Here is a 9,925-nt window from a genome sequence, read left to right on the forward strand (position 1 = left end):
AACTGAGATCACACTCCAGCCTGGGCAACAGAGCAAGATTCTGTCTAAAAAAAAAAAAAAAAAAAAAAAAAGTGGTCACTCAACTCCTACCACTCATGTATTCCTATCATCCTACCATTAACATTTTGATGAATATTTTCCATTAACTTTTTTCTATGTATATTATATGTATGTTTTCACAAAGTTGGGTTTATACTGCAGTAGTATATACTGCCATATATACTACTATCTATATATCCTACTATTCACATTTTGTAACAAAAATGTCTTTTTTATTCTAATGTGGACAGGGATTTTCCTCATGGACCATCTGTGGCTATTTCTCAGCTGAGCTCATCCTTTTGGATTTGATGAAGGCCATGCCGTGTGTCCACATGTGAGTATTTAAGGCAGCTTCAGTTGCGAAAGTTTTTGCTCATACTTTGCACTTTCTGTCTGACATGGCACCATCAGGGGATTCATTCTCATGGCTGGGTTTGTTCTCTTATTCCTTATCTTACCCAGCCCCATTTTGTTTGGGCGCTGGCTGAGGTTCCTTTAACTTGTTTACAATGAAGAGGTGCCTGGACAGAGAGACGTGAGACGTGTAGCAGAGGCCACACTCCTGGCACTGGTAGGAAGAACCATCCTATTTGTGCTGACAGACATGTTCGTGGAACGGCAGCAGGTTTTCGGTGGTGATGCCACACAGGGTACACTTGTGAACCTTAAAAACATTGATTTTCAGCTTTTTCAGTGGTTGAGTGATTGCTCCTCAGGGAGGCCTGAACTCCAGAACTGGTTCTTCTAACTTCCACTTGGGACTGGGGACCTTGGTGTCTTCTTTTATTTCTGTTTCCTCCTCTTTGGTGGCATCCGTCATTTCTTTCAGGTCAGGGACCTTGATGCCGTGCATCAGCTGGACGTGCTTCTCCGGCATCAACCGTTTGGTAAAGGTACATCTGGAGTATGGGCAGTGCGAGCAGGCATACACTTTCCTGATGCCTTTGTGCTTGATCCGGTGGTGCTGGCACAGACTGTGAGAGGAGCTGAAAGACTTGTCACACTGGCGGCGGGGGTGTTTCTTCATTTGCTTCCCGTGCTCCTTCCTCACGTGGGATGTGTACACATCTCTCTGCATGAACAGGTGGTCACACTCCCAACACATCCACCCAGGACTGGCCACTTTCTTGGTTTCCATTTTTTCACAGGAGATGGAGGGTTTTTTTCCAATTTCTCTTTCCTATTCATGGATTTGGTGTCCTCTTTGTTTTGATTTGCTGAATTTTGAGTTACAGGCTTAATGCTCAAAGGCAAGTTTATACCCAAGTTTGGAGGCCCTTCAACACTTTTCAATGTTCCATGCATAGACTTGATATGGTCCATCATAAGTTGCTTCTGTGCATATAAAAGAGAACAGTCTTGACACTTGAAAACAGATACTTTCTGTTTTTCAATGTGTTGGTCAAAGTGGCGATACAGCAAGGTTTGCAGGGTGAATGTAGTGTCGCACGTGGAACACTTACTTATTATTTTTGGTTCTCCTATCTTGATGCCGGGATGCTGTGTATAGGCGTGGGAATGCGTGTTTGGGGCAGACTTAAATGCCATTGGACAAATAGGACACTTGTAGAAGATTTCACAATGAGAACCTTGAATGTGAGACTTCAGAACAGCCACATCAGAGTACACAACATTGCAATGCACACATCAAAAACCAACTCTCCTCTTGTAGTTCAGACAGTTCTTGGTGACGTGGGTCTGAAAGTGCACCGACCTGCAGATGGCCCCGCACTCAGGGCAGGTGTAGGGAGATTTGTGCTCATGGATTCTCTGGTGTGATGCATAACTGCACCGGTTAGGAAGCAGCATCTGGCAGCTAGTGAGTCTTTTGTCCACTCGTATCTGCAGCCTGCTGGAAATATGTAGCCAGTGACATCTCATCCTGGAAGACTTCATTACACTCCAAACCTTTCAGACTATGTCTACACAGTTTGGAGGGGTCTTCCTCTTGGGGCATGGCTGGGGTGATGGGAGTACTTGAAGGAACCGATAAGACTGTTCCAGTTATGCCAGACTGAATTTTTGTGACAGTGTGTGTGTCAGCTCCCACAAGGCTCTGAAGAGTGGAAGTTGAAGTGGAAGTATTACTTGACAGAGAAACTCGTTTGATCTGCTGGGACTAGCTTTAAAATTAAGTGAGAGCATTGCATTACCACCCCTTTCTCCTTATGCCCATGGGCATGGGAAAGGAGGCTACATTTGTTGTAAAAAAAAAAAAAAAAAAAAAAAGAGGTTCTTTGTACAAAGGTTGCATGTTACTTTGATGCACACACTCCATCTGTCGCAGTGCTGGGGTCAGACTCTTTTCAAGTGCGAAGAAGTCCCCATACTCCAAGTACTTGTACCCATGCATTGGTAACATGATCCCTGCATTGGCAGAAGGACTGAGGTTTGGGATGTAAACAGGGACTGGCTTGACACTGCTCAGCACCTTGTTGAAAGCTTCCACCACAGAACTCTGCAAGGATAATACCACCTGGACTCGAGACACCTTTCTGGGGGGTTGTGAGGCTGCTGCATTGATTATTGCCTGCTTTATCTGTTGCTGAGGTTTGGTTAGCATTTGGCAGAGTTCAGAGTGGCCTGGGCACCCTAAGGCAGAAGGTTAAGGTTGGCAAGGTGCACTGTCTTTGGCACGAGTTTGGCATCATCCAGGCTGGATGCTGGCATGACAGTTTGCTGCTGGATGGCGTTGGCAGCTTTAATGATGGTGCTGCTGGCACTCTGAACAGAGGCAGCAGATATGACCATGGTTTTCACCCTGGTGCTGTTAGCGAGCTTCAAATCAATGACTTGGGATCCTGCCATCTTCACAACAGACACTGGGAGGAAAGCAGTAGCCACAGGCTTGATTGTGACCTGTTTGGGGGTGAGCTCTGCAGGGGAAACTGCACTGGTCATGACCGCAGACTGGAGAGGCACCCTGGGGGTAAAGGAAAGGATAGCGGCTGATGCTGGAGACAACAGAAGGGATGTCACAGAGGCCATCACGCTACTATTCACATATTTTCTTATGTCATTATTCTGCTTAAAAATGATTTTAATGACTAAATTGCATCTTCTTTATTGGTAAACCATAATTATGCACCAATTCCCTAACATTCTTAAAGAAATTTTGGAGGTAGCTGGCAAGATGGCCGAATAGGAACAGCTCCAGGCTGCAGCTCCCAGCCAGATCAATGCAGAAGGCGAGTGATTTCTGCATTTCCAACTGAGGTACCCTGCTCATCTCATTGGGACTCATTAGACAGCGGATACAGCCCACGGAGGGCAAGACAAAACAGGGTGGGGCATCGCCTCACCCGGGAAGCACAAGGGGTTGGGGAATTCCCTCCCCTAGCCAAGTGAAGCCATGAGGAACTGTGCTGTGAGGGATGGTGCAACCTGTCCCAGATACTGCGCTTTTCCCATGGTTTTCACAACCCGCAGACCAGGAGACTCCCTCAAATGCCTACATCACCAGGGCCCTGGGTTTCAAGCACAAAACTGGGAGGCCGTTTGGGCAGACACCCAGCTAGCTGCAGGAGATTTTTTTTCCATACCCCAGTGACACCTGGAACACCAGCAAGACCAGAACCGTTCACTCCCCTGGAAAGGGGGTTGAAGCTAGGGAGCTAAGTGGTCTAGCTAAGTGGATCCCACTCCCATGGAGCCCAGCAAGCTAAGATCCACTGGCTTGAAATTCTCACTGCCAGCAGCGCAGTCTGAAGTTGACCTGGGATACTCGAGCTTGGTGGGGGGAGGGGCGTCTGTCATTGCTGAGGCTTAAGCAGGCAGTTTTCCCCTCACAGTATAAACAAAGCTGCTGGGAAGTTCAAACTGCACAGAGCCCACTGCAGCTCAGCAAAGCTACTGTAGCCAGACTGCCTCTCTAGATTACTCCTCTCTGGGCAGTATTGGGGAAACCCACCCCCAATATCTCGACTTAGGTTCTTTCTATTTTCCATAAGTGTCGGCCAGCTGAGAAATAGAGACAGTACAAAGAGAGGAATTTTACAGCTGGACCACCAGGGGTGACATCACATATTGGTAGGACCATGATGCCCCTCTGAGTCTCAGACCAGCAAGTTTTTATTAAGGGTTTCAAAAGGGGAGGGGGTGTAAGAACAGGGAGTAGGTACAAAGATCACATGCTTCAAAGGGCAAAAAGCAGAACTACTAATAAGGGTCTTAAAAAGATCACATGCTTCTGAGGGAACAGGTCAAAGGGAAAAACCAGAACTACTGATAAGGGTCTATGCTCAGTGGTGCACGTATTGTCTTGATAAACATCTTAAACAACAGAAAACAGGGTTCGAGAACAGAGAACCAGTCTGACCACAAATTTACCAGGACTGAGTTTTCCCAACCCTAGTAAGCCTGACGGTACTCCAGGAGACCAGGGCATATCTCAGTCTTATCTCAACTGCACAAGACAGACATTCCCAGAGCAGCTGTTTATAGACCACCACCCAGGAATGCATTCCTTTCCCAGGGTATTAATATTAATATTTCTTGCTAGGAAAAGAATTTAGCGATATCTCTCCTACTTGCACAGCCATTTATAGGCTCTCTGCAAGAAGAAAAATATGGCTCTTTTTGCCTGACCTTGCAGGCAGTCAGACCTTATGGTAGTCTTCCCTTGTTCCCTAAAAATCGCTGTTATTCTGTTCTTCTTTAAGGTGCACTGATTTCATATTGTTCAAACACACGTTTTACAATCAATCTGTACAGTTAACATAATTATCACAGTGGTCCTGAGGTGACATACATCCTCAGCTTACAAAGATAACAGGATTAAGACATTAAAGTAAAGACAGGCATAAGAAATTATAAAAGTATTATTTGGGAACTGATAAATGGCCATGAAATCTTCACAATTTTCCTCTGCCATGGCTCCAGCCAGTCCTTCCATTTGGGGTCCCTGACTTCCCCCAACAGGGCAGGGCATCTGAAAGAAAGGCAGCAGCCCCAGTCAGGGGCTTATAGATAAAACTCCCATCTCCCTGGGACACAGCACCTGGGGGAAGAGGCAGCTGTGGGAATAGCTTTAGCAGACTAAAATGTTCCCCTGCCTCCTGGCTCTGAAGGAGCAGTGGCTCTCCCAGCAAAGCAATCAAGCTCTGCTAAGGGACAGACTGCCTCCTCAAGTGGGTCCCTGACCCCCATGGCCCCTGACTGGGAAACACCTCACAGCAAGGGTGCCCCTCTTGTGTGAGGTGACCCTCAGACACCTCATACAGAAGAGCTCTGGTTGGCATATGGCAGGTGCCCCTCTGGGATAAAGCTTCCACAGGAAAGAACAGCCAACAATCCTTGCTTTTTTGCAGCCTCCACTGGTAATACTGAGGCAAACAGGGTCTGGAGTAGACCTCCAGCAAACTCCAGCAGACCTGGGGCAGAGAGGCCTATCAGAAGGAAAACTAACAAACAGAAAGGAATAGCATCAACATCAACAAGAAGAATGTCCACACAGAAACCCTACATTAAAGTCACCAACATCAAAGACCAAAAGTAGATAAATCCACAAAGATGAGGAAAAACCAGCGCAAAAAGGTTGAAAATTCCAAAAACCAGAATGCCTCTTCTCCTTCAAAGGATCACAACTCCTGGCCAGCTAGGGAACAGAACTAGACAGAGAATGAGTTTGACAAATTGACAAAAGTAAGCATCAGAAAGTGGGTAATAACAAACTCCTCTGAGCTAAAGTAGCATGTTCTAACCCAGTGCAAGGAAGCTAAGAACCTTGAAAAAAGGCTAGAGGAATTGCTAACTAGAATACAATTTGGAGAAGAACATAAATGACCTGATGGAGCTGAAAAACACAGCACGAGAACTTCATGAAGCATATTCAAGTATCAATAGCTGAATCAATCAGGCAGAAAGAAAGGATATCAGAGATTGAAGATCAACTTAATGAAATAAAGCATAAAGACAAAATTATAGAAAAAAGAAAGAAAAAGAATAAACAAATCCTCCAAGAAATATGGGACTATATGAAAAGATCAAATCTACATTTGATTGGCATACCTGAAAGTGATGGGGAGAATGGAACCAAGTTGGAAAACACTCTTCAAGATATTACCCAGGAGAACTTCCCCAACCTAGCAAGACAGGCCAGTATTCAAATTCAGGAAATACAGAGAACACCACAAAGATACTACTCGAGACGAACAACCCTAAGACACATAATTGTCAGATTCACCAAGGTTAAAATGAAGGAAAATATGTTAAGGGAAGCCAGAGAGAAAGGTCTGGTTACCCACGAAGAGAAGTCCATCAGACTAACAGCCGATCTCTCTGCAGAAACCCCACAAGCCAAAGAGAGTGGGGACCATTATTCAACATTCTTAAAAGAATTTTCAACCCAGAATTTCATATCCAGCCAAACTAAGCTTCATAAGGGAAAGAGAAATAAAATTCTTTATAGACAAGCAAATGCTGAGATTTTGTCACCAACAGGCCTGCCAAACAAGAGCTCCTGAAAGAAGCACTAAATATGGAAAGAAAAAACCGGTACCAGCCACTGTAAAAACATACCAAATTGTAAAGACCATCGACACTATGAAGAAACTGAATCAACTAACAGGCAAAATAACCAGCTACCATCATAATGACAGTATCAGATTGACACCTAACAATATTAATCTTAAATGTAAATGGGCTAAATGCCCCAATTAAAAGACACAGACCTGCAAATTGGATAAAGATTCAAGACCCATCTCACGTATAAAGACACACATAGGCTCAAAATAAAGGGACAGAGGAAGATTTACCAAGCAAACAGAAAGCCAGAAAAAGCATGGGTTGCATTCCTAGTCTGATAAAACAGACTTTAAACCAACAAAGATAAAAAAGACTAAGAAGGGCATTACATAATGGTAAAGAGATCAATGCAACAAGAAGAGCTAACTATCCTAAATATATATGCATCCGATACAGGAGCACCCACATTCATAAAGCAAGTTCTTAGAGATCTACAAAGAGACTTAGACTACCACACAATAATAGTGGGAGATTTTAACACCACACTGTCAATATTAGACAGATCAATGAGACAGAAGATTAGCAAGGATATTCAGGCCTTGAACTCAGCTCTGAACCAAGCAGACCTAATAGACATCTGCAGAACTCTCCACCCCAAGTCAGCAGAATACACATTCTTTTCAGCACCACATCACACTTATTCTAAAATTGACCATATAATTGGAAATAAAACACTCCTCAGCAAATGCAAAAGAAGAGAAATCATAACAAACAATCTCTCAGATCACAGTGCAATCAAATTACACTTCAGGATTGAGAAACTCCCTCAAAACCTCACAACTACATGGAAACTGAACAACCTGCTGCTGAATGACTACTGGGTAAATAATGAAATTAAGGCAGAAATAAGTTCTTTGAAGCCAATAAGAACAAAGATACAACTTACCAGAATCTCTAGGACACAGCCAAAGCAGTGTTTAAAGGGAAATTTATAGCACTAAATGCCCACGGGAGAGAGTGGGAAAGATCTAAAATAGACACCCTAACATCACAATTAAAAGAACTAGAGAAGAAAGAGCAAACAGATTCAAAAGCTAGCATAAGACAAGAAATAACTAAGATCAAAGCAGAACTGAAGGATATCTCCTTCAGTTCTGAAAAATCCTTCAAAAAATAAACCTTGATTTGCTTTCTCTGTCTTCTGTTAATCAGAAAGAGCCTGTCTCTCATTATCAATGAAAAGTTTTACCTGGGGGCAATTAACCAAAGAGGGAGAGGCTGAGTTACAGCTTGTAGAACAAATGAAAATCCTTCAAAAAAAAAAAAAAAATCAATGAATCCAGTAGCTGGTTTTTTGAAAACTATCAAGTTGGCTTCATCCCTGGGATGCAAGGCCAGGTCAAAATATGCAAATCAATGAACATAATCCATCACATTAACAGAACCAATGACAAAAACCACATGATGATCTCAATAGATGCAGAAAAGGCCTTCCATAAAAAGGAGGAAAAGGCCTTCAACACCACTTCATGCTAAAAAACTCTCAATAAGCTAAGTATTGATGGAACGTATCTCAAAATAATAAGAGCTACTAATGACAAACCCACAGCCAATATTATACTGAATGGGAAAAAACTGGAAGCATTCCCTTTGAAAACCGGCACAAGACAAGGATGCCCTCTCACCACTCCTATTCAACATAGTATTGGAAGTTTTGGCCAAGGCAATCAGGCAAGAAAAAGAAATAAAGTGCATTCAAATAGGAAGAGAGAAAGTCAAATTGTCTCTGTTTGCAGATGACATGATTGTATACTTAGAAATCCCATCATCTCAGCCCAAAGTTTCCTTAAGCTGATAAGCAACTTCAGCAAAGTCTCAGTATATAAAATCAATGTGCAAAAATCACTAGCATTCCTATACACCAACAACAGACAAACAGAGAGCCAAATCATGAGTGAACTCCCATTCAAAATTGCTGCAAGGAGAATAAAATACCTAGGAATACAACTTACAAGGGATGTAAAGGACCTCTTTGTGGCTGACTGCTATGGTTACTACTTGAGACCATCACTATAGCAGTTACTACTGTTACTGCTTGAGACCATCATTACAGTCGAATGAAGGCACGAACATAGAAATGAAAACCCAGGAAAAAAGAAACTGTTTTAAGGAAAAGTTAGCATGGGGAAAAAGAAGAGAACTCCCTGCTTCTAGTGAGCAAAGGCCACCCCCTGTATTTATTGGGTAACAAAAGCAGGGAGGAGGAGGAGGTAACGATTGATCAGCTGCTCAATTGATCACAGGTTCATATTGTTACTAACAGGCTTCAATCATGCCCGATCATAGGAAACACTTGTGTGGCCTCCAACATCTCCTCCTTTTTGTTTTTAAATTAATTGAGCAAGACAATTGCAGGCTGTGCAGCCCTTAATTGCCGATTGGTAATCCAGCTTCATTTTTTTAGCCCTTATTCAAAATGGAGCCGCTCTGGTTTGAATTGCTTCTTACATAACCCCCCCTTCCCTTTTACAAGAGGACCTTTAATCCTAAGGGTTGCAGAAGGATGAAGGTCCGTCTTCTGCAACTTCTTCATGCAGAATAGGGGCGATAATATTCCTGCCTAACTATTAGGGTGTCTTGTATTCAGAGAGGAGCTCAGTCAGAAAGTATTGATCCATTAAACATCTATTGTACCTCTGAGTTCCAGCAAAAGGTGAAACACTGGCGCTCCACAGTTTCTCAGCTTCCTGTTTAGTCTTCGTGATCTGTCCCCATGCTATGAAGGTTGATGCCAGCGTGACTCCGCTCAGTCCTCATTCCGTCTTCGCATTCAGATTCAACTGGCTCATGGCTCGTACTGGGGGAACCAGGACTGTAGTTGGAATCCATGGGTCCCTCCAGTCTCCATGGTCGCACACATCTTGAGGGCACCCCCAAGGTTTGTTCATCTTCTGTAAAGACACAAGCATATCCTCGTCCCCACATTAATAAATCTACTGAAATAAAAGCAAAGGCTCTTGTGGCTATAGCCGGGAGGCATGCCATTGCTGAGCATTTGTTCTACAAGCTGTAACTCAGCCTCTCCCTCTTTGGTTAATTGCCCCCCGGATAAAACTTTTCACTGATAATGAGAGACAGGCTCTTTCTGATTAACAGAAGACAGAGAAAGCAAATCAAGGCTCATCCCTCTCATAAACAATCCTCAAGATCTATTACCATGAGAGACCAGTCTCTTGTCCCGTACCCATAAGCCCACAAAACTTCTTTTCTTCAATCTACACTGCACAAGTGGGTCTATGAGATGCTATGGGTTGTGATAGATAAATCTCTCTCCTAGTTGCCCTTCTAAATCCCTGACCTCTTCACTTCTCACATAGAGAAGGCTGCAATTTACAGGGAATAAGCAACAGTTGAGCAA

The 9,925-nt window shown here is 43.5% G+C and overlaps 1 pseudogene; it reads right to left on the reverse strand.

Moving 5' to 3' along the window:
• Positions 1–316: 316 nt before the first annotated feature.
• LOC105477392 (zinc finger protein 532 pseudogene) lies at positions 317–9,100 on the reverse strand (annotated as a pseudogene).
• Positions 9,101–9,925: the final 825 nt, after the last annotated feature.

This window comes from Macaca nemestrina, chromosome 3 (assembly GCF_043159975.1).
Source record: "Macaca nemestrina isolate mMacNem1 chromosome 3, mMacNem.hap1, whole genome shotgun sequence".
In the NCBI taxonomy this organism is placed as follows: domain Eukaryota; kingdom Metazoa; phylum Chordata; class Mammalia; order Primates; family Cercopithecidae; genus Macaca; species Macaca nemestrina.